At 45.9% G+C, this 24154-nt stretch overlaps 1 protein-coding gene across 2 annotated transcripts in view; it reads right to left on the reverse strand.

Annotated features, from left to right (window-relative positions):
* GALNT10 (polypeptide N-acetylgalactosaminyltransferase 10) overlaps positions 1–24154 on the reverse strand; it is a 214544-nt gene that overhangs the window by 41834 nt on the left and 148556 nt on the right. The window lies entirely within an intron of this gene.

Genomic DNA, 24154 nt, shown 5'->3' on the forward strand with positions numbered 1-24154 from the left:
AGATAGGGTCAAGAAGGGCAGGAATAACTGCCTGTGTGTTGCAAAGGGGGAAACTGAACTTTAAAGAGGTCCAGTGTTAATGCCAGACCTGGAACACAGAGAGACCTTCTGTACGAGGGCGTTAGCAGCTGTGGTTTATGTCTGGCGGAGACCCATTCCCTCATTTTCTAGCAACAGTACTCTGATTTTCTTTGGGAAACTGCCCCTCCCCTTCTCAGTCCTTCAGACTTGGGTGGGCTTGACTGCATCTCCAAGGGGGAGGAGCATGTGGCTTGGGCCTGACCAATCAGGGCATTCCATTTCCTTGGCCACAGTGATTGGTTCAGGGATGGGCATGTGGTCTGAATTGGTCCAAACAATGAATCCTGAGAATTTGTTTTCAGAACTATTCAAAAACGAGGCCACCAGGAATAAAGACACAGACCTACTTGAGAATGGACTTGAGGATATGGGGAGGGGGAAGGGTAAGCTGTGACAAAGCGAAAGAGAGGCATGGACATATATACACTACCAAACATAAGGTAGATAGATAGTGGGAAGCAGCCGCAGAGCACAGGGAGATCAGCTCGGTGCTTTGTGACTGCCTGGAGGGGTGGGATGGGGAGGGTGGGAGGGAGGGAGACGCAGGAGGGAAGGGATGTGGGAACAGATGTATATGTATGACTGATTCACTTTGTTATAAAGCAGAAACTAATAAATTAAAAAAAAAAAGAGGCCCTTTTTTCTTACTAGAGTTGCTAGGTTGTTTGGCCCTAAGTCTGGAGTTGCTTGTGACATCTTTAGCAAAATGAGGTGATGAGAGGTGGTGGGAAGATCTGCTGAGACTGAAGTCAACATGTAAAAAGAGAGTGAAAAGATGGAGAGAGATATTATCCTGATAACATTTTGATTCTCCAGATCCCCCTGTGCCTGAAGCAGAGAGACTCCCAGATGTTCTTATTACACATAACAGCCAATTCCTCTTTTTGCTTATTCTAATGTAGGCTGGCTTCTGGCCCACGCCTGGAAAAGCTGTTATAAATAAATCTCAAAGACAGTCTCTTTCTACTAAAAGTGCCAGCCTTAACGTTAGTGTCTCTTGATTTTAATCAGGGTTACGGCCCTTTATGAAAACTCTAGTATGGCTACAAAAAAACCCTATAGTTTATATCCTACTTAATAGTGAAATATTGAATGCTTTTCTCCTAAGAGCAGGAGAAAGGCTGTCCACTTTCTCTACACTTTAATACCGTTCTAGAATTCCTAGCCAGTGCAACTGTAAGACAAGGAAATAAAAGGCATAAAGATTGGAAAGAAAAAGGTAGCAGTATTTTTAATTGTAGATGACATGATTGTTTACACAGAAAATCTTAAGAAATCTACAAAGAAACTAGAATAGGAAAACTCTGCAAGATTTCAGGATACAGATCAGCATTTAAAAATCAACTGTTTTTCTATAGACTAGCAAATAAGAAAGCTATTTGAAAATGCAATTAAAATAGTAAAAATACCATTTACAATTTAACAAAGTGAGTACAAAATGTATACTGAAGGGGTTTCCCTGGTGGCGCAGTGGTTGAGAGTCCGCCTGCCGATGCAGGGGACACGGGTTCGTGCCCCGGTCTGGGAAGATCCCACATGCCGTGGAGTGGCTGGGCCCGTGAGCCATGGCCGCTGAGCCTGCACGTCCGGAGCCTGTTCTCCGCAACGGGAGAGGCCACAACAGTGAGAGGCCCGCATACCACACACACACACACAAAAATGTATACTGAAAACTACGAAACACTGTTGAAAGAAATGAACAACCAAAATAAACGGTAAGATAGTCCACGTTCGTGGATCAGATGACTTAATGCTGTTAAGACGGTAATACCTCCTATGTTGATATACAGATTCAATGTGATCAAAAAATCACAGATGGGGCTTCCCTGGTGGCGCAGTGGTTTAGAGTCCGCCTGCCGATGCAGGGGACACAGGTTTGTGCCCTAGTCCAGGAAGATGCCACATGCCGCGGAGCGGCTGGGCCCGTGAGCCATGGCCGCTGAGCCTGCGCGTCCAGAGCCTGTGCTCCACAACGGGAGAGGCCACAACAGTGAGAGGCCCATGTACCCACCCCCCCCAAAAAAAATCACAGATGGCTTCTTTGCAGAAATTGACAATTGACAAGCTGATCCTCAACTTTATGGAAATGCAAGGGATCAAGGAATCCAGGACAGCTAAAAAATGTTTTTTTTGTTTTTGCTTCTCTGAAATATTTGGGTTCTTTTTTTAACTTAATTAATTTACTTATGGCTGCATTGGGTCTTCGTTGCTGTGCGTGGGCTTTCTCTAGTTGCAGCGAGCGGGGGCCACTCTTCATGTGGTGTGTGGGCTTCTCGCTGCGGTGGCTTCTCTTGTTGCAGAGCACAGGCTCTAGGCGCACAGGCTCCAGTAGTTGTGGCACATGGGCTTAGTTGCTCAGAGGCATGTGGGATCTTCCCGGACTGGGGATCGAACCCATGTCCCTGCACTGGCAGGCAGATTCTTAACCACTGCGCCACCAGGGAAGTCCCTAAAAAATGTTTTGATTACTTATACATGAACGTTCATAGCAACAATATTCACAATAGCCAAGTGGTGAAAATAACCCAAATTTCCATCACCTCATAAATAGATAAACAAAGATGGAATATATCCATACAATGGGATATTACTCAGCCAAAAAAGAAATGAAGTACTGATACATGCCACAGTGAGGATGAACCTAGAAATCATCATATTAAGTAAAGGAGGCCAGACACAAAAGGTCACATATTATATCATTCCACGTGTATGAAATTCTAGAATAAAATCCAGAGACAGAAAGCAGATCAGTGATTACCATGAACTGGGGTGGAGGGGAATAGGGAGTGACTACTTAATAAGTATGGGGTTTCCTTTTGGGGTGGTAAAAATATTTTGAAACTAGATAGAGGTGATGGTTGCACAACGTTATTAATGTACTAAATGCCAATGAATTGTATACTTTAACATAGTATCATATATTTTAACATGGTTAACTTTATGTTATGTGAATTTTACCTCCATTTAAAAAAATGGGTAAAGGACATGAATAGGCACTTCTTGAAAGAAGATATATGAATGGCCAATAAACACATGAAAAGATGCTCAACATCATTAGTCACCAGGGAAATATAAATCAAAATCATAATGAGATACTACTTCACATTCACTAGGATGGCTATAATGAAAAAGTAAGATAATAAGTGCTGACAAGGATGTGGAGAAATAAGAATTCTCATACACTGTTGGTGGGAATGTAAAATGCTGCAGCCACTTTGGAAAACAGTCTGGCAGCTCCATAAATAGTTGAACACAGTTACCATACAATCCAGCAATTCTACTCCTAGGTGTATATCCAAGAGAAATGAAAATATACGTCCACATGAAAACATGTACACTCATGTTCATAGCAGCAATTTTCATAATATCCCCAAATTGAAAATCAAATCACCCAAATACACATCAACAGATGAATGGATAAATAAAATGTAGTATATCCATACAGTGGAAATACTATTCAGCAATGAAAAAGAATGAGCTTTTGCAATAATATGAACGAGCCTGCTGGGTTAAAGAAGTCAGACAATTCTGCTCTGAATTCACTCCATCAGGAGTTAGAGCTGGAAGGGCCCTCCTAATTCAGGGGCTGTGGCTGAATCACCTGGTGAGCTGGCTGCAAATACAGCTGCTTGGGCATCCTCTCAGGCGACTGTGATTTGGTAAACTGAAGGCAGCATCAGCGGGTTTTACTTGACCCACAGGTAATTCTGATGTACAGCTAGGCCTGGAAAGCACTGGAGTAGTTCAGTCTCTTCATTTTATAGACAGAAAGCTGAAGTCCAGAGAAGGGAAGGTACAACAGTTAACAGTAGAGCCAGGGCCCCTTGACTGCTTGATCCAGAACCCACTGAACCTTTTATTTTTCTAACCTGTATAGAAATGAACCATTTTCACTGGTAAGGCAGATTATAACTTGCAAAGGAGCTTCACATATTTTATCTCCCTTGATTCATAAAATCGTACTCTGCATTACAGTTCTCCCCATTTGACAGATGAGAAAACTGATGCTCAAAGAAGCTAAGAAACTTGCCCAAGGTCATACAGCCAGTAAGTTGCTGGGTTCTCTGTAGAAACATGAGGCTTTCCCCTCTCTAGCTGTGTTTTCCCTATCTCTCATAATCATATACTACTGGCACGATTTTTGCCACTTCTGCCTACCTCACTACAATTTACTTAAGATTTTCTTTTTTAAATCAACTCACTTAAAAATTTTATTTATTTATTTATTTTGGCTGCACTGGGTCTTAGTTGTGGCATGAGGGATCTTTAGTTGTGGCATGTGGACTCTTAGTTGCAGCATGCATGTAGGATCTAGTTCCCCGACCTGGGATTGAACCGGGCCCCCTGCATTAGAGTGCGGAGTCTTACCCACTGGACCACCAGGCAAGTCCCAGCTCCCTTTTTTTCAATTAAAAATTTAATTTATTTTAAAAGGAAGCGTTAAAAACTATAAATGGAAAATCGGTACCATTTGTGAAAAAGAGCTAATAAATTAAAAAACCCAAACAAATAAGAATAAAGCGACATTACTAGATTTTAGCCAGATCTTCCTGCCTCCCTCTTTGTCAAGAAGGGAGATATGGGCAACCAGCCGAGACTTTCCATCTGAGGTAATCAGAGGAAATGAAAGAGAGCTGAAAAGAGGAAGCATTCTCTCCCCAGGAGCCAATGTTACTTAATGCAAAGTCTCTGGGCCACCTGAGATCATCTTAGGTACCGCTTAATCACTTTTGTGCTGGCGCACTTGGGGAAACTGCTCCAGACACTTAAGTCTCCAGAAACTTAAAGAGTGGAGATGAGGTGTGTTTTGTGTTGTGTTGTCTGGTACCTTGCAAGTCGGAGCAATTAAAAGATATACAGAGGAAAGATTAACTCCATATACAACCTGAGGCTGGAAGGCTGAAAAATACTCCAGGTCGCCTCTTGCTTGCTTGCAAAGATTAATACGGCTTCTCCGGCCCTTTCCCACTTCTCTTTGGAACAGTGGCTCTGTAGAGAGCAGAAATCAATTTGCCCTAATTGAAGGACTAAATCTTTCCAAAAGAGACTTTCTTGGGCAGTGAGACAAGATAGCAAGAGGCATGATCACGCTACAGATAGGCTGCTGTTCAGGCAGGAACACTATCTTTAAAGAAAAGAAAAAAAAATCCACAGTCATTGTCTTGTGACCAGCGCTTCTTCTTGGCTGGGTTCAACTGGTAGGTCATTAACACGAGGATGAGATAATCTCCTATACCACACACCACTACTCCCAACAGAGGGAGATATATCCCCCTGTCCGGCTCTAAGCATTGAGGGCCCTGCTCGGGCAGAGCCCCATCGCTAAATCACCCCAAACGCAGATGGCCGCAGTCATTACAGATGGACCAATTAAGGCCTTTTGACAGCTTGTGGCAAAGTCGGCGCAATTATTTAGGGGCAATTATGCTCCTCCTGTCCTTATTAGAAAGAACATTTACACAAAATCAAGACTGTTGCCTTATTTTGCCACGCTGTCTTCTTGGATGAGGACAGTCCGTAAAGTCATAGAATTTTAGAGCTGGAAGGGGCTTTAGATGAAGATGATGACGGTTCTGATGATGACAATTACAGGGAACAATTCCTGAGGCCCTGCTCACACACGGAGCTCTCTACTGTATATACATAATCTCTGTTGCCTACACCACCACTACAAATGGGGTACTATGGCCCCCTTTTATACAAAAAGACACCATGAGGCTCAGAGCGGGTGGTGTCACCCACCCAAGGAGCACAGTTTATAAATGATGGAGCCAAGGTCTAAAACCCATCCCTGCCTGACTGTAAGAGAGCACCAAACCCCATCTCCGCCTCACTTCCGTCAGACCCTCCATTCTACCCAGAGAGGGACGGCTAGGACCGGAAGTTAAAGGTCTTGCCCAGAATCATACAGTGAGTCTGTGGCATGGCGTTTTCCACACCGGGACTTCCCCCCACCTTCATAAGCCCTAAGGCAGGGATAGCAAACAGGCTTCATGGAAGTGCCTGTGCTCACAGGTGTGTAATGGATAGCTAAAGCAATGTTAAGAAAGACTCTGAGGCTATACCTTGGCTCAGCGTGCAAATGCCAGGGCTGAGAGCTGTCTGCCCTGATGCAGCAGGAAGGCAGCTGTCCTAATGCCGCAGACGCATTATTCCCATTGCAGGGGTTGCTCTGATGGCACAGCAGTACAGAATTGCTCTCGCCCTTATTATCCCTAATCTCACGAGGAGCCAGAGCCATCCAATGGGGGTGGTGAGGCTGATCCTGAAGGTGAGCCCCCCTCAGGGTAAGGCTCTACGCAGGTGTTCAAAGAGCACTTACCAGAGTGCTCACAGGTGGATTCTGGGTGCCCTGCCCACAGCCCTTCAGCATTTTCTTCTCTGCCTGCCTGCCTCCAACCCGCCAGCACCTGCCACTGCCTGGGGCTTGGCATCCACGTGGTAGACCTCGACTGAGGGCCGTCGTGTGTGTGCACAACCGCCCCGGCTCCCTCGCCCCTCAGGTGGGTTAACCCCGAGCACGTGCTCTGTGCTGGCTCTCAGTGGGGTCACCGTGGCTGCCTGCCGTGGTGCCCAGCATAGGCACCCTTCCTGGCTGTCTCCCCTTCCTCTTCTCACTTCCCCACTCTCTTGCTTCTGTTTCCTGCAATCTCCCCTCAGACTAACTCCTTGCACTCAAATCCTGTCTCAGGATCTGCTTCAGGAAACCCAAACCAAGACAGTGTCCAAGTGGCAGTCATGGGTTAGAGGATCTGCAAGGCTGAGGGTGTGATCCCTTGAAGGTGATGACGTTGGATCAGCAACACGATGATGTTTGGAACCGTTATTTCTGTAAATAATGGTCACCATGTGTTTAGTACACTCCCTCCCAGGCATGAACCCAAGCACTCGACATGCATTTACGCATCGCATCTTCACAAACCCTCCACGAAGCAGGTTGGTATCCCTGTTTTACTAATGAGGAAACTGGGGCACTGAGAGGATTAATAACTTTGCCCAGGTCTACACAGTAAGTGGCAGGTCTTGGATTTAAACTCAGGCAATCTGGCTCCAGAATCTGTAGGCTTCTTTGTTAAACTTTTTTTTTTTTTAAATTAAGAATCATTTCAAACATATTTTTTAAAACGTAGAATAGAATAACGAAGCCCCAAGATCCATCACTCAGCTTTGGGAACTGTCACTGCTGGCCTCTCCCATTTCATCCCCGCCCCTGCCCACTGGATGATATGGGCGCTGATGGAGTTTGTGCCTGTAACCATCGTGCCATTAGAGGGGAGAAGCCTGGGGGGTTAACGTGGAAGGATATTACAGCTTCCTCTGGACTAGCGGTCCCTCTCCTGGGAACACGCCCAGTGAGTTATCCCAATGTTGGGCACCCAGTATCTTCTCAGCAAATTCTTGCTGATTATCTCATTGGACTCCCTGCAGTCACCGATTCTGGGCAGGTATCGTCAGTTCTGGTGTTACTGGAGAGGAAACTGAGGCTCAGCAAAGGGAAGGCCTTGCCCTAAGTCTCTCAGCTACTGAGGTATGAGTGAGGACCAGAACCCAAGGCCTGTGCTTCCCTGGTCCTCCTTGTATATCCCACCTGAAAATGCACATACTTCCCCGGGAATTGCAGCCTCCCTGGTTCCTGTGTTTAGTGGAGCCTTTCCCTCCTGTCTGCTCGGAACGGCACTTAGGACTCTGAGGATGGTTCTCCGTGGTGGGCGGCACACGAGGAGTTGCACTCAGAGGAGTTGCTGAGAGTTGAACTGTGTCCTCCCCCAAAGGCATGCTGAAGTCCTAGTACCTAGGAACGTGGTCTTATGTGGAAATAGCATCTTTACAGCTGTAATCGAGTTGAGATGAGGTCATACTGATTTAGGGTGGGCCCTAATCCAATGGCTGGTATCCTTTATAAGAAGAAGAAATTTGGATGCACCAGAAGCCACTGACCACAGAGGCAGAGACTGGAGTGATGCTTCTACACGCCAAGAAACACCAAGCATTGCTAGGGAGAGGCGAGGAGGGATCCTTTCCTAGAACCTGCAGAGAGAGCATGGCCCTGCCGACACCCTGATCTCAGATTTCTAGGCTCCAGGACTGTGAGGGATTAAACTTCTGTTGTTTTAATCCACTGGTTTGTGGTGCCTTGTTGCGGCAGCCTGAGGACACTGAGACAGAAGAGAGGTTCTCATACACTGGCATCGAAACAGTGACATAGCAAGAACATGGCCCCGGTTCTGGCCACTGCTGTCTCTTGTCTGGACCACTGTGGTCTGTGGCCAACCAAAAGAGCCACGACTGCTGTCCCCGCGTCCACTCTGTCTCTCTTCAGTCTGCACGCAGCAGTCCAGGGGGCCTCTTGGAAGAGAAGAGGACTGCACCGTGGCACCCTTCCGCTCTCTTGCTTAAAACCTTTCCACGGTTCCCGTGGCTCTCGGAAGAAGGTCCCAAATCCTTCCCAAGGATGACAAGCTGTGTATGGTGGGTCCTGCCCCCTCTTCAGCCTCATCTTGCCCGTCCCTTCCTTCCTGCCTGCTCCATGTCATCTTCTTTCAGGCGTCCAAAGGCCCCATGATGACCCACCCCTTCTGCCTCAGCGTCTGTATCCAAGCTGGCCCTTCTATCTGGACTGCTGAGGTCTAAGCCTCTTCACATATCCCCCCAGTTAACTCCTGCTCAGCCTTCAGATCTTGGTTCACACCTCCGACTCCTCACTAAAGCCTTTCCTGACCTCCCAGACCACAGCAGGTCCCAGATGGCCACAGAAGCCCTGGACCTTGCCCTTCATGTCGCTCAGCTCGGATCATGGTTCCATACCCTTGGACTGACTTAGTCTGCTTCCCTCCACTCTAGGCTGTAGGAGGGAGAGCTCTGTAACTGCTCTGCTTGCCAGTGTAGCCTTCGTGCCTAGTGGGGGGCCAGAGGAATCTGTAAATCCCCACTGAATCCACACGCCTTCCTTCTCCATCGTTTCATTTGATTTGATGTGATGTGATTTCCCTGTGAAGGAAGCAGGTCACGGCTCATCATCCTCACTGCAAGATGAGGGAAGTCAAGTTCAGAAGACGTTTCTGGTCCAAGGTTACACAGCCAGCCAGGTAAGTGGTGAAGACAGGACTCAAATCTAGTTCAGTCTGTTCAGGAATCTTTGCTCTACTGCTGTGTGTAATCAAACTAATTCCCAAGGAGAGTCCAGAGTTTCGATCTCTGGTGCCATCGAGCCTTGCAGAGACTCCTGCTGAGGGGCACCCAAAATAAAGGAGCTCTGTGTGCCGCCAGAGCTGGCAGGACACCAAGCATATGGGAGAGGGCCCCGTGGATGGCACCCCAAGGGAAGAGGAGGAGGGGGAAGGAGAGGGGAAGGAGAGAGAGGGGGAAGAAGGGGAGGGGGGAAGTAAGGAACAAGTCACAAACCAGACCAATCCCTGTTGGTTCTCTGGCCTCGGGGGTGTTGTCAATAGTGCAGAGGTCACAGCGGGAGAGGCTGCCTTCCGCACGCTTGGGCTGGCTTCTGGGACTTCTAGGTGTTCTGGGTCTTGTCACGTCTCAGCTCCGCTGGGCTTCTGGCTATTAAAGTGTCATAGCTCATCTGTTTCCAGGATTGATTTATTCACTTGTAAGTCTTAGCCACTGTATTCTAAGGCACTGCCAACCCATTTGGAGGTGGGCAGGGTTCACAACAGCAGGCAAAACCCTTTGTCCTATTTTGATACTCAGGTGCTTCTAGCCAAAGGACAATTGTTAACATAAGGTAGACCCTCTCATCTTTATCATCACTGTCAGTGTCATGGTTTCTGCTGGGTGCTTACCGTGTGCCTAGGCCCAGTGTTAAGCACCGTTACCTACACACACTGTCTCATTTCATTCTTTTTTTTTTTTTTTTTTTTTGCGGTACGCGGGCCTCTCACTGCTGTGGCCTCTCCCGTTGCGGAGCACAGGCTCTGGACGCACAGGCTCAGCGGCCATGGCTCACGGGCCCAGCCTCTCCGCGGCACGTGGGATCCTCCCAGACCGGGGCACGAACCCGTGTCCCCTGCATCAGCAGGTGGACTCTCAACCACTGCGCCACCAGGGAAGCCCTCGTTTCATTCTTACAACTCTCTAAGGCAGGCAGTGTGAACTATCTTAGACAAGGGGAAACTGAGGCCTAGAAAAGTTCTGTGCCAATCTATGTTCAGACAGCTAGGAGGTGACAGCCAGGAATCAGACCAGGTGTTTCTGATGCCAAAGCGGGCATTATTAACCATGAAACTGCACCACCCCTCGAAGTCCCTGGTCTCTCCATTCTGCTAGGTGGGTACCAGTTTCCAAGCCCACAACCTCAACTCTATCTCCTACCCCTTGGGGTGTCCAGGGCTTTCACTTGCTTGGAAAACTTGCAGACAGATAAATATAAATAGCAGGAAAATTTAAAAGAGAGGTCAGGAAGGAAAGCTATGTTTGCACCAGGATGGGTCTTTGGCAGGGGAAACATATAGGCATTTAGGCATCATTTATTGTTTAGGAAAGGAAAGCAGACGAGCCCTTTAGGAGAGACATCCTTTTTCTGGCCCCGAGTCCCAGGAGGAAGTTCAGAGAGTGGCAGAGCTGAAAGGGGCCTCCGAATTCAGCTAGAAGGCCTTTTACATTCTCCTTTGACACGGGTCCTCTTATAACACATTCTAAGGCATTAACAGACACTTTTTTTCTTTTTTTTTTAAGATGTTGGGGGTAGGAGTTTATTAATTAATTTATTTATTTTTGCTGTGTTGGGTCTTCGTTTCTGTGCGAGGGCTTTCTCTAGTTGTGGCAAGCGGGGGCCACTCTTCATCGCGGAGCGCGGGCCTCTCACTATCGTGGCCTCTCTTGTTGCGGAGCACAGGCTCCAGACGCGCAGGCTCAGTAGTTGTGGCTCATGGGCCTAGTTGCTCCACGGCATGTGGGATCCTCCCAGACCAGGGCTCGAACCCGTGTCCCCTGCATGAGCAGGCAGATTCTCAACCACTGTGCCACCAGGGAAGCCCCTAACAGACACTTTTGGTGTGTGTTTTTGAAAAAACAACCATTTCTTTCTTTTTTTCCCTTCCCTCTTCCCTCCTGCCCCGCTTCTTGATAATAGCTTTACTGAGATATAATTCACATACCATACAATTTACCCATTTAAAAAGCATACAGTTCACTATCAAGGAGCCATTTCTTGCACTGCTGAAAGTAGCGAACCAACCGTCCCTTAGTGAAGGTCTTTCTGCCAGGGAGAATTCAGTTCAGTTTAATCAAGAAAGCATTTACTGCACTCCTGCTGTGTGTCAGGAACTCAGCCGGGCACATTCCTTTCTGTTGATCTAACAGGGTGGTTTTCAAAGTGTGATCCCCAGACCAGTTGCAACAGCATCATCTGGGAACTTATGAGAAATGCCTATTCTTAGGCCTCACTCCAGACCGACCGAATCAGAGGAGTGGGGCTGTCGATCTGGAATTAATAAGCTCTCCAAGTGATTCTGACGCGTGTAAACATTTGAGGGACACTGGTCCAACGCAATGCAGATGGTGACCTCAGAGAAATAAACCTAGGCAATTGTGATCATACAGCTGCCCCCTGCATCTGCAGGTTCTGCATCTGGGGATGCAACCAACCACGGATAGAAAATCTTCAGAAAAAAAATCCAGAATGCTCCAAAAAGCAAAACTTGAATTTGCTCTGTTGTGGCAACTATTTACATAGCATTACATCATATTAGGTATTATAAGTAATCCAGAGACGATTTAAAGCGCCCGGATGAGCATAGGTTATATGCAAGTACTACGCCATTTTATATAAGGGACTTGAGCATCCAGGGATTTTGGTATCTGTGAGGGCAGGGTGTGGTGGTGATGGTGCTCGAACCAATCTTCCCATGGATACCAAGGGATGACTGTTTTAGGATCTCTAAGTGATTAGAAACAGAACCCCATGTTTCCTGCTAGAATAACAGAAAAACTAAAGCTCTCCAAGGAATCCAAAACAATTTCCTGACCCTAGCAAAACTGTGAAGGGGATGGGTGCCCTCTCATCCGCCTCAGACTCACAGTGGTCCCCACCTGGCCTGGACTCCCCTGCACCTCCCACCAGGACCCTCCTCTCACCTTCAAGTGAGAAAAGATTTGACAAACGAACGCACCTCCTGAGAGGCTCACAGCAAGGCTTCTCAAACCACAGCCCTAAGAATCCCTAGGGGAACTGGTTTTCACACACCTACCTGGGCAGCCTCGGAGATTCTGATTCCCTATGTCAGGGAACAGTGCCTTCAAATCTTTTGACTATGACCCATAAACAGAAGTACATTTTACATCATGAGCTGGTACACATATACATAACTGAAATACAAGGTGTGATGCACACGGATATGTTTTTTCTATTCTATCCTCTTGGATTTCACTTTTGTTAAAAAGCTGGTCATGACCCCAGAAACTGATTTCATGACATTGCAATGAGTCTACTACAGTGTGAAAATCCCTGACCTAGGGCACAGTCTGGAAACTACACCATTAGAAAAAGATGCCCCACTTGACCCTGAGGTCCTTGGCCATGGCCCCTGATCCGAGGCTAGTGCTCTTTGCACAACACCCCATTGTTGTTAACTGTTATTGTTATTGGGCTTCTGAGAATGTACAAAAATGCACCCATGGTCCAGTTTTATAAGCAAGATTGTAATTGCACTGCTTACCTTGATAGGTCATTACTAGAATTCCTGTGTGTTGATTTGAGATCTCTGGAACACCACATGGGTAGAGAAAAGTCATTACTCCCAAATGGCCAATTTCCTTCTACCAGAAACTTCAGAGAGCATATTTTAGGTGTCTTTCCTTTCACCCTAAGAGCTGCCAGGAAGTTGTGTGTATGGGGGCTTTTGCATCTATGGGCCTATTTTCTCAAGCAGCTGGAAAAGATCAAGGACACAGCAGACTTAAGGGAACTGGGCCTAAACCCTTTATCAAAAGCCAACATAGCACCAACATCTGGCTGACTCACCTTCTGATTCAGGGGTTTCAACCTTATCCTACTCAATGTCCCTTTATGTGACAGTTGTTCTGTATGGTCCCCTTTAATATCTTCAAATAAAATTCATAGGGCCTCCCTGGTGGCGCAGTGGTTGAGAGTCCGCCTGCCGATGCAGGGGATACGGGTTCGTGCCCCGGTCTGGGAGGATCCCATATGCCGCGGAGCGGCTGGGCCCGTGAGCCATGGCCGCTGGGCCTGCGCATCCGGAGCCTGTGCTCCGCAACGGGGGAGGCCACAACAGTGAGAGGCCCGCATACCGCAAAAAAAAAAAAAAAAAAAAATTCATAAATAATACAAGGTGCTTAACATCCAATTGGGGAAAATTCTATATAATGCCCCAACTGTGATATAAAGAAGAAATAATGAAGTAACATGTTTTTCGATATGTAAATGCTTGGAATTGCTACAAGAAGATAAAGAAGTAGCCAAATACTTGTCCTTACAGGTGTCATATACTGAACACATATTGGTTCACCTTACAGACCAGCACAGGTAAGTGGGTTGGCAACTCAGGTACCATGAGCAGCGCTGCTGTTGATGTAATTTCCTAAAACACTGGATAATTCCTGGTGGCGTTCCAATCCCCCCAAGCAAATCTTCCCTTGACATACATGTGTTCCTAGAAAAGTCAGCACCGTGGCCTACCTGGGGAGGCGGGAGAATTCACTTTGGGGAGGTGTGTGTGTAAGCTGTTCCGAGTGGTAGTGGGCAAGAGGGGAGGAGAAGTCGGGTGAAATGCACGTGGGCACGTTCCAGTAACAAAATGCATTCTGGGGGGGAACCTTTGGGAGGAGGAGAGGGGAACCAGTAGGCTGGACGTTGTGTGGCGGGAAAAGTCAGAGCAAAGTGCATACGTGATGTAAACCCCTCCTCTGCTGCTTCCATCAAGTGTTCAGTAAAGTCTAAAGCCCTCCAGTTTTGTGCACGTGGACTCTTCCGGGCGCTCTCCAACCAGAGTGGAAACAGAGTGAGTCCCTGAGCAGAAGCCAGAAGCCAAGGGGGCAGCAGACTCGGGTTTACACCTACTAGGCACCAGGAGCTGTCCCAGGTACTTGGCCGGCTCATCCCACACACATCTTTCACTGCCACACCCTATGAGGGGTAACCCTATTTTACAGATGTAGAAACTGAGACTCAGGAAGGGTCTGTCACCGCCCATGATCACACAACTAGTGGTGGTTTCTCTGAATTCAAGCCCTAATGTGTCTCTTTTCACCATCCCTTACAATCAGTGGCCTCTTGGTCTGATGGCTTAGATTAACTTGTTAGGTTTACAGGCAAACCTCATTTTATTGCATTTCACTTTACTGAGCTTCGCAGATACTGCGTTTTTTACAAAATTGAAGGTTTGTGGCAACTCTACGTCAAGCAAGTCTGTCGGCGCCGTTTTTCCAACAGCTCACTTCGTGTCTCTGTGTCACATTTTGGTAATTCTTGCAGTATTTCAAACTTTTTCATTTTTCATATTTTTTTACTGTGATCTATGAACAGTGATGTTACTACTATGACTCACTGAAGGCTCAGATGATGGTTAGCATTTTTTAGCAATAACATACTTTTGAAATTAAGGTATGTACATTGTTTTCTTTAGACACACTGCTATTGTACACCTATTAGATTGCAGTGTAGTGTAAACATAACTTTTACATGCACTGGGAAACCAAAAAAATTCATGTGTCTCACTTCTTTTTTTTTTAAATTAATTAATTTATTTGTTTATGGCTGTGTTGGGTCTTTGTTTCTGTGCGAGGGCTTTCGCTAGTTGTGGCAATTGGGGGCCACTCTTCATCACGGTGTGCGGGCCTCTCACTTTTGCGGCCTCTCTTGTTGTGGAGCACAAGCTCCAGACGCGCAGGCTCAGTAATTGTGGCTCATGGGCCCGGATGCTCCACGGCACGTGGGATCCTCCCAGGCCAGGGCTTGAACCCGCGTCCGCTGCATTGGCAGGCAGATTCTCAACCACTGCGCCACCAGGGAAGCCCCCATGTGTCTCACTTCTGAACCTGTAGTACCTCCGAGATCTGCCTGTATTTCTCTGGCACTTTTCTGAGAATGAATGGGAATTTGACCTCCAACCTAAAGACAAACTAACTGTACACCTTCCCCAAACAGTTGCTTTGAAACCACAAGCCCCTCTGTTCCTTGGTATCACATTACAAATTACCCCACTCCTCAGGGCACAGGTATCTGGCCTGAACGTGCTTTTAGTGATTTCAAGAATGAATTACACTCCTTCCTCAAGCAATCACATCCACCAGCCAGCTCCCAGAAATAGAAAGCACTTCATCACACAAATTAACTCCTCTCCCCTCTTTCACAGAAGATGAGTAATCTATTAAAAAAGAGATGCTATTATCTAAACAGGCAGCCTTATCTCCACTTTTAATTTCAACTAAATGCATTGGTCCCTTTTCAGTGGGTGGGTGGAGCCATAAATCTGTTTAATAATCAGATGACAAATAAAAACATACCAGAAACTACCACCATCAAGTTAATTACAGCCTCCCCTGTTTTCTGAAAGCCACTCCCCACCAATCAGCTACAAATGAGAAGACAAGGCTGGGTCCCTTGGACTTGGCCACCCCCACTTTTAAGCCCAGTTGGAGCCCATCCAGGGGAGCAGATTCATGGGCAATTCCAGTTGTGTGTTCTTGGTAGCTGCTCTTAAATTATGTCAGGTTGTCAGGCGCTGGAGAACAACATGTGTTTCATTTAGGATGCCGGCTTCATGCCTATCGTTTAAGATGTTATTAAAAAAGAAAAAAAAATTCTCCACTTTAGCAACAGTGTCAGCCTGTCAGTTTCATATTTGTTAAAGGGCAAAAGTATTCCCCTGGGGGAGATTTTCCTGCTCAGTGCGCAGGAAGAGAAAGCTTTCCTTACCAGCTTAACTACTGCTCCCTATCCCCCAAAATCCCAACCCAACCTCTGGAAACCTCTGCTTTTTGGAGTCCTGAGACCTCATCTGGGTCTCTTGCCTCTCTGCTTCCTAATTGGTTAGCACCGGGAGGAGGAACCGTGGTATCTTCAGCTATTCACAGAAACTTCCACATCAGGAACTAACCTGGGCACAGAGGTCATCTTGGCCTCTAAACCCTTACCTCTCCTCCCATCCACACTGTTGCCATAGCACAGGTCTACTGATGTCATCTGGTGACATTTCAGGCCTCCCAGCAATATCCAGAGCTCACCTTTCCAGATCCATCTCCCATCTCAACCCTGTACCCAATCCTCTCTCTGCAGACACCACTTGACTAATTTTCTTGCCTTTGTTCCTTTACTCTTGCAAATCTCACAGCTCAGAGCATCCTTCTCTGCTTCTCTGTCCCATGGAATCCTATGCTTCCCTCCAGGATCAGCTCAAAGTGCCCCTGAATCAGCAATCGTGCGAACGATGCTCTCCTGATGCCACTGAGAGTAGCACGTGCTCTGCTTTCCATGCACGTTTGGGTTCAGGACTTGTGTCTCTCTGCCCAGCAGCAAGCTTCTTGAGGGAAGGACTGAGTGTGATTTATTTTCCCATCCCTCACAGCACCTGCCATGTAGCAGGTGCTAAAAGATGTCTGGTGAGTGATCCTGGCTTGATGTATTTTCCTTGTCATTTGCTGCTTTTATTTTTTAAAATCCATATCACCATGACATGGCTCAACATGTCACCCAAGGGAAGACATCAAGCATGTTCAGGGGGCACTGCCATCTAGTTATTCACTTGTGAGTCTCTAAGCATAGGAGGTAGCATCAGGAAGCAAAAGTCAACTTCACAGCTGATGTTTATCAGTGAACTAACCACTCATGAAATTCCCACTCAAATATCACTCCCCACGTAATGAAAGGGTGTATCTTTGCCCGTCATATCCAAGTCTGCTTGTGAGATGGCTGTGTTTCAGATGTGACCATCCTTCAGTATAATACAAACTGATTACAAGGTGCTATAGAGGGAGCAGCAAATGCAAAGGCCCTGAGGCAGGTGGGCGCAGAACCTAAAGCAGTCATTAACAATGGTTAATGTTTAAGGCCATTTCCTGTAGGTCAACACTTGCACGGAATCCTGTTAGGGCATGCCTCAACAATTCAGACAGACCGCAGGGAAAAAAACACCACAACTGATACAGGTAGACTTCATTTTTGGATGTAAAGTGTTCTGAATGTTTTATCTTTTTCTTTCTAAAATGGAGAAGTCTTTACTAATTTTTTGTGATCCTAAATATGATGCATTTGTTGTAAAAAAAAGTTTTTTTAACCATCATGGAGGAAGGTAACATCTGAGTAAAAAGCCGCTCCGGTCTCATCCACTAAAGATGGCCATTCTTAATAGTTTAGTGTACTGCTCACCCAATTTTCCAGTGTTTTTGTGCTTATTTATCTATTTCTTCTGGAACCTGCTCCCCCCCCCCATTTAACAATATGTCACCTAGTCATCTCTCTGTATCAGTACATGTAGATCTATCATGACCTTTTTCCTACTATCTCTCTTGATCTACCAATTAACCCAGGTGAGGGGAGCAGCGCCATTTTGCCTGACATGGAGACTAAGGTTGGGAGAGATGGAGTACTTTGGCCAAAGTCAACAACTGGTAGACTAGAAGACCAGGCTCTCTGCCGCTGTAGCTCATGTCCTGTCTCTGACACTGTGCTGTCTGCCTTCAGAAGAAAGGATTAGATCCAGAAGAAAGTTTGCAGAGAGCGAGTTCAGCTCAAAGTAAGGAAAGAGATTTCTAATAATAAGAGCTGTCCAGTAAAGGAATGAGATAGCTCATAAGACAGTGAGCTGTCCATAACTGGAAGAATTCAGAGGCTGAACTTATAATGCAAACCGTAGAAAAGACTCAAACGTTGGAGAAAGATGGCATGGCCTTGAAGACCCCCCTCCAGCCCTGGGACTGTGTGATTCTACGGTTCCAAGATGACATACCTGTTAATACAACCTGCCTGTCCATACAAAAGCCTCTAAGAATGGTGAAGATCCAGCTCTGTGGACCTAATCCTTTAACCCAGTGGCTCCTTCTGAGATGCATTTAGTAATCAGCATGGAGAGAATGTGGTTTTCTTTCCATAAGCTCTAGCCTATATCTTATCTGCCCCTGTAATTGTCTCCCTGCCCCAGTGGAGTAACTTGTACTTTCAATGTTGTTGTGGTTGTTTAAACTGAACTAGATATTTTTAATCAATTTACTGACTTGTATGTCCCTATTACAGAAGATAATCTTGATTTTACCCTCAAATCAGTAAAGGTCTCATTAAGAATTTATTTCCCACCACCAACAATCCTTTTAAAAAGTACAAATTAAAGTAAAACATGTTCTCAAAGGAGAATTTGAACCTCAGGGGAAAAAAATCAGCCAATTTATTTCTGGCAAATTTCAAACATATACAAAAATATCCACAAAAATCTAATGAACTCTCTCTTTGTATCCATTATCCAGTTTCAACAATGATGAGCTCATAGTCAATCTTATTTCATTTAAACCCAAACTCTCAAAATCAACCACTGGCAAAGCTGCTTGAACCTAATATTAAACACAATATGATTTCATTCATTAAATTTTTCGTATGAATTCTCTAAACATCACTGTTGTATTTTTTTTTAGTGTGTCAAGGGCTAGAAAACACATGGAATGCTGCCTTCAAGGGAACTCCACAGGGTGGGTATGTATGAGGCAACATGGGCTGGGGGTTTTGTGTATTCTGAACCCAGAGCAGCACTGGACAGATTTTTCCAGTCCTCTGGTTGTGTATTAGCTGCTCGATGCATGTATGTGATTTGTTAATCTGTGCTCAAATACACACACACACACACACACACACCTCTAACGCTTACCGCTGGGGAGAACAGAAGGAGCTGCTCATATCTGGGATATCATAAGCTTAAGACCAAAGAGAAAGCACTGGCCTAGGACCGCTGTGGCAAGAGGCTCTCAACCCTGGTGAGGCATCTTGTTCCCATGCAGAGACCCAGATGGCTGTCTGGGTTGCAAAGCCATGGACATCTGGCATCCCCCAGGAGCCAGGTGGTATGGTCTGCGGCATGACAGCAACAGCCCCTGGCTCCTCAGTGCCTTTTCTATCTGGGTCTGTCACAGGCCTGCCTCTCCCCCACCGGTGGCCCCGTTCCTGTGGGTTACCATTGCCTTCCTCTAGGCACGGGAACGCATTTTAAAAAGTGTACAATACGTGCTCATTTTGCAAATCAGATATGTGAAAATAAATGAAATATCACCAATTAACCCACTGTCTTGGTGGCCTCTTTTAATATTTTATGTTCATTGGGGCTTCCGTGTCCCCTTCATAGAAAATCCCTGTGGTCCAGAACACCATTCCTCCATATTCCTTATTGCACAGTTCAGCACAAAATATTTAACTGAGCCTCCATTATCTGCCAGGGAGGGTGTGAGCAGATCAGAAGCCAAGACAACCAAGCTCAGGCCCCAGGTCTATCAAGGAAGGTATTTCTGCTACAAGAATAACATCAACAGCTGACACACAGTGACAGTGATTCTGTACAAGATCTGGTGCCAAGCATCCTACAAGTATTATCTCATTTAACACCCACAGCAATCCTACAAGGTGGACTGTCATCTCCATTTTACAGATGAGAAAACTGAGGCTTGGAGAGTTGGAGGATTTTATATACTGCTAGTAAGTGGCAGAGCAGGGACTTGAATCCAGGTCCGTGTGACTCCAGAGCATGTGCTCCTAACCACCATGCCTTTCTTTAATAGTGGAAGCATGTGCAAACGTTAGCAGCAGCACCCGAGGACTGGATTAACGTTGGGGAGGGGACCAAGGGGAGTGGAGGTCTCCCAAGCAGAGTTCCAAAGGAATCATTAGGGTGGTGAGGTGGGGAAAGACATTCTAGGTAGAAAGAAACCATGCAAAGGAAACAGAGCCTTAAACAGTCGAGTATATCCAGATAACTATACTGAGTCCACTGTCTTCTCACCAATGAAAAATCTTGTTAATAAACAGTGAAGAAGTAATGCATGATTTCTTTCAATTGAAAGGGATATTTCTTAAGTATGTATGAGTATCAAATAGAGGCTTTGCTAAGAAACAAAAATTTAGCTTATAAAGGCTTAAGACATAAACCTCCTCCCACTCTGCCCCTCCCCTGAACCCTGGAAAGGGAACGTGCTAAAATCTCTTGAACCTTGCAGGAAATAAATTGCTGGGTCAACCACTTTCTTTTCTTTAAGACAGTATTATTTTTTAATTAAATGAGAAATAATACACATATTCTCCTTGCTAAAAAAACCACCAAAACTACAGATACAAGAGGGTAAAGTTTCTTTAGTTTCTTTTGCTATGATCCTTAATCCTACTTCACTTCCCTGCCTCACAGGTAATGGCTGTTAGCGGTTTGGAGTATATCCTTCCATGCCTTTTTCTAATATGTTTACTCAAACATATGCATACACATTGAAAACATAAAGTATTGCTTTTGTGTGTGCATTTATAAATAAATGGTTCTGCAGCTTGCTTTTTTTACACTTTATAGTACATGTTAGAGTTCTGTTTATGTCATTTGGATCCCGTGCCTTGTTTTTAATAGCTGCCTCATATTCCATATTAGTGATACATCACAGTTTATGCTCCTTCCTCTACTGATGGACGCTTAGGTTGTTTCTAATTTGGTGCTATTACAAACAGTGCTACAGTGAGCATCCTTGTATGTGCCTCGTGGTATAGACATGGTGACTATTTCTCTAGGACAGACACCAAGAAATGGAATTCCTGCATTATAGGATGTGCACATTAAAACTTTTTTGGTACTTCCAAATTTCCCTCCAAAGTGGAATTCCCAATTTTTGTCCCCCCAGCAGTTCCTGTTTAGAATGGTGAGACTCTTGGGAAGGAGGGTAGGGTGGAGGGAGGAGAGAGGAGAGAGGGTATATTTTAAATGGCATATTGGATATAATAAAATAATGATTTAGAAAAATAGCTTCTGTTGTCATAATACAGATTAGATAAAGTGGGGCTGGACAACATCTTTTTTGGGAGTGATACATAAAAGACATGCTCTCAAAGAGTGGGCCAGGCCCTGCTCCTCCAAGAGTCTCTGGTGAGAGAGGTGAGGAAGGAAAGGACTTGCATATTTTTTTAAAGGGAAGTAAATATTCAAAAAAAGAAAGAAAAAGAAAAGAAAAACAAAACAACCCAGAACCTTATTAGGATTTGGCGCGCGGGGCGGGGGGGGGGGTCGTCACTGAATAACTGCTGGGAAGAACAGAACAGGGGAGGGGGACTAAGCTCTCCCTTTGCGGGCTGCTCCTGCCCTCCGGGGAGACGTGCATCTTAGGAGGTAAATCTGGTCACCAACCAAACCACGGGGCTGGGCCTGAATTCCCCAGAGGCGGGGCTGCCCCACCGACCTCATAAATCTCTCCTAGGGCCAGACACTGCCGCTCAGCTGGTCTGACTGAAGAAGGTTGTCTAACCTGGCCAGCCCAGAACTTCAGGGGTGAAAGCTGCCTCTGGGGACAGTGGTGGTTAGGGAGGCGTGTTTCCGTGGCTTTTGATGCGTTAATGGTATATGAAGGAGGAGACAAGCCTTCAGAACAGAGCCCGGCTCTGCTCTGAAGTGTGCACCAATTAAGATGATTACTGGTTTCCTTACAACACAAATACTAATGGCCTGTCACGCTCTGGCATATTCTTCTTGGTAACCTTCAACTCCGAATGATTAATAAGGCTTTGGTGGCAAGGCTCATACACACAGGCAGAAAACAGGGCCGGGGGAACTCAACTCTGACGACTGCACATCCAATGAGGCAGAGGCTTGTGGAAACAAGTTCTGAAGGACCGGGACTGTTGGGGAGGGCATGGCCACCATCAAAGGGGACAGTGTCCTGGGAATGCTCTGAGGAATTAGAATTAGGACTAGCTGTGGGACCCCACAGCTAGTGGGGTCCTAAACATTCCTCACTTTCTTGTTACATGGGGATAGTAACTCTTTTCCTGCTGGCCAGGCAGGATTGTTTACATAAGAGGGTGCTTAAAGATGCAGAGAATGGGAACATCATCATTACTGGCAGTTGTGAAAATGAAAGGGGACACACAGGTGGGAGTGGGAGTACATACAGCACAGTGGTTAAGAGCCAGGCTCCAAATCAGGGAGACTTAGGTCGAATGTCTTGCTTTTCTACAGACCAGTGCTGCCAAGTCACTTAAATTTCTCTGAGCCTCCGTTTCCTCATCTGAGAAGTGGGGATAATATAGAACCTCCTCTCTTTCGGTGTTAGGATGAAACGAGATCACATATGTGAGTGCTCAGCAAGCCCTGGGTAGTAACACTGTTAGCCATAGTTATTATTACTGTGGTTACACCAAAAGCCAGGAAAAAGGGCTTCTACTTTGGAGACCCCAAGGAAACCCCACTTCCCCAATTTACATCTTCTAAAGACACCCCCTCCACACACACAACACTTCGAATTCCATTTTTTCTATTTTATCAAGGCCAGAGTGCACCTGATTGTCCTAAACGCAACTCCTTCCCAGGGTTCTGTGAGTTTCATCTCAGGAGAAAAATGGTCAAGACAGTTTTCCATTTGGCCTTTTCAGAAAGATGAACTGCTAGGTAGAGGTACCAACACTTCACTGATGCTTTTGGTCTAATATTCAGTACTTACTGAGGATATAATCAGAGGAAGCTCCCCCAAACACTGTTTTATTCCCCCGTTCACCTTACGTAAAGCACTGTACAAAAGGGTCTCAAAACCTTCTCTTCCAACCCGGTCACTGCCCCTAACTCCTAAATTCTGGAGCACCCTGGGCCCCACGTAAGTCTCCACCTCAGCTCACAGTGGGAGCAGACCCTGCGGAATGCTTAAAGGGTCCCAGGATGGAGGCAAGAGGGGGCCCACGTGCTTCCAGGGCCAGGCAGCTGAGGGATGTGTGTGACAGGGACCAGATGGAAACCCACAAACCCAGCTGGGGTCACATGGGAATGTGGGCCCAGAGATGATATCAGGAGAACCGGAGTACCAGATTTTTAGTGGAATTCTCCTAACTTCTAAATATTCTCAATTCAATCAGGTTTAAAAAATTATTTTGAAGGTCAAACAAGCAGGTCTATGGGGCTGTATCCAGCACCTTGAAAGGAACATAAACTCTTCAAAGCTAGAAGTTTATGACCTAGAGCAAAGGAGCAGTAATGTACCAAATGGGGTTCTCTAAGACCAAAGGAGTTTAACGGATCAGAAAAGAGAGACAATAAAAACCACGGGTAATTCCACCACCCAGGCCACTATTACCACTTGGATCTATATACTTCCAAGCACTGGGGGGAAAAACATATGGTTACAGATGTTTTGCTTGGTTTTTATATTGCATAGGAACGGGCCCAGACGCACACACTGATGTGCAGCCTTTGCTCTCCTGCGCTTACCCTTATATTGCAATCACCTTTGCATCCTTTCCTCCTTGGGCCACTCTCTTACACCAAGCCCTCTTCCCGGTCAAAATGTGCTCACTCGGCAGTTTTTCTGGCACGAACTGAGCCAAGGATTCTCCAATTTAAGTGATGAACAATACCTCTTAAAAGAAAAATATTACGGAGACCTCTTCCATAAACATACCCAAGGATTTATCTGAGAAATACTAACCAAGGAAACCAAGGTTTCTGACTTCCAAGTGTGAATTTTCCCGGCAAAGTGTCTCTACAGTTGCTAAAATAATAATTTAAAAGATTAAAAATCAAAAGGAAAAAGGAAATTAAATAAAACCTGCCTAACTCTTGGATCCACTGAACCCCAGCTTCAGAAACACTGGTCTCAGGCACAACAAGGGGTGCCTTGGAACCCGAGGCCCTTGTGAGTTCAGCCTCTGAAGCTCCTCTTGATCTGGGACCACCCCTGCCGGCCCTTCCTCCCTATATACCCCATAGCTGGGAAACCACAGAGGTCAATGGCTTTCACTTGTGGGCCCTAGAGTTGAACCCAGGTTCTCCTCCCACCTTCATGGGGGAGAAGCCATACTTTAAATTATTTTAATTAATATAATTAAAACGTATTTTAAAATTTTCAATTAAAAACTTTCTAATTAAAAACATGTTCACATCAGGCTCTTAGG

The sequence above is a fragment of the Mesoplodon mirus genome (genome assembly GCF_964341445.2).
Source record: "Mesoplodon mirus genome assembly, chromosome: 5".
NCBI lineage: Eukaryota > Metazoa > Chordata > Mammalia > Artiodactyla > Ziphiidae > Mesoplodon > Mesoplodon mirus.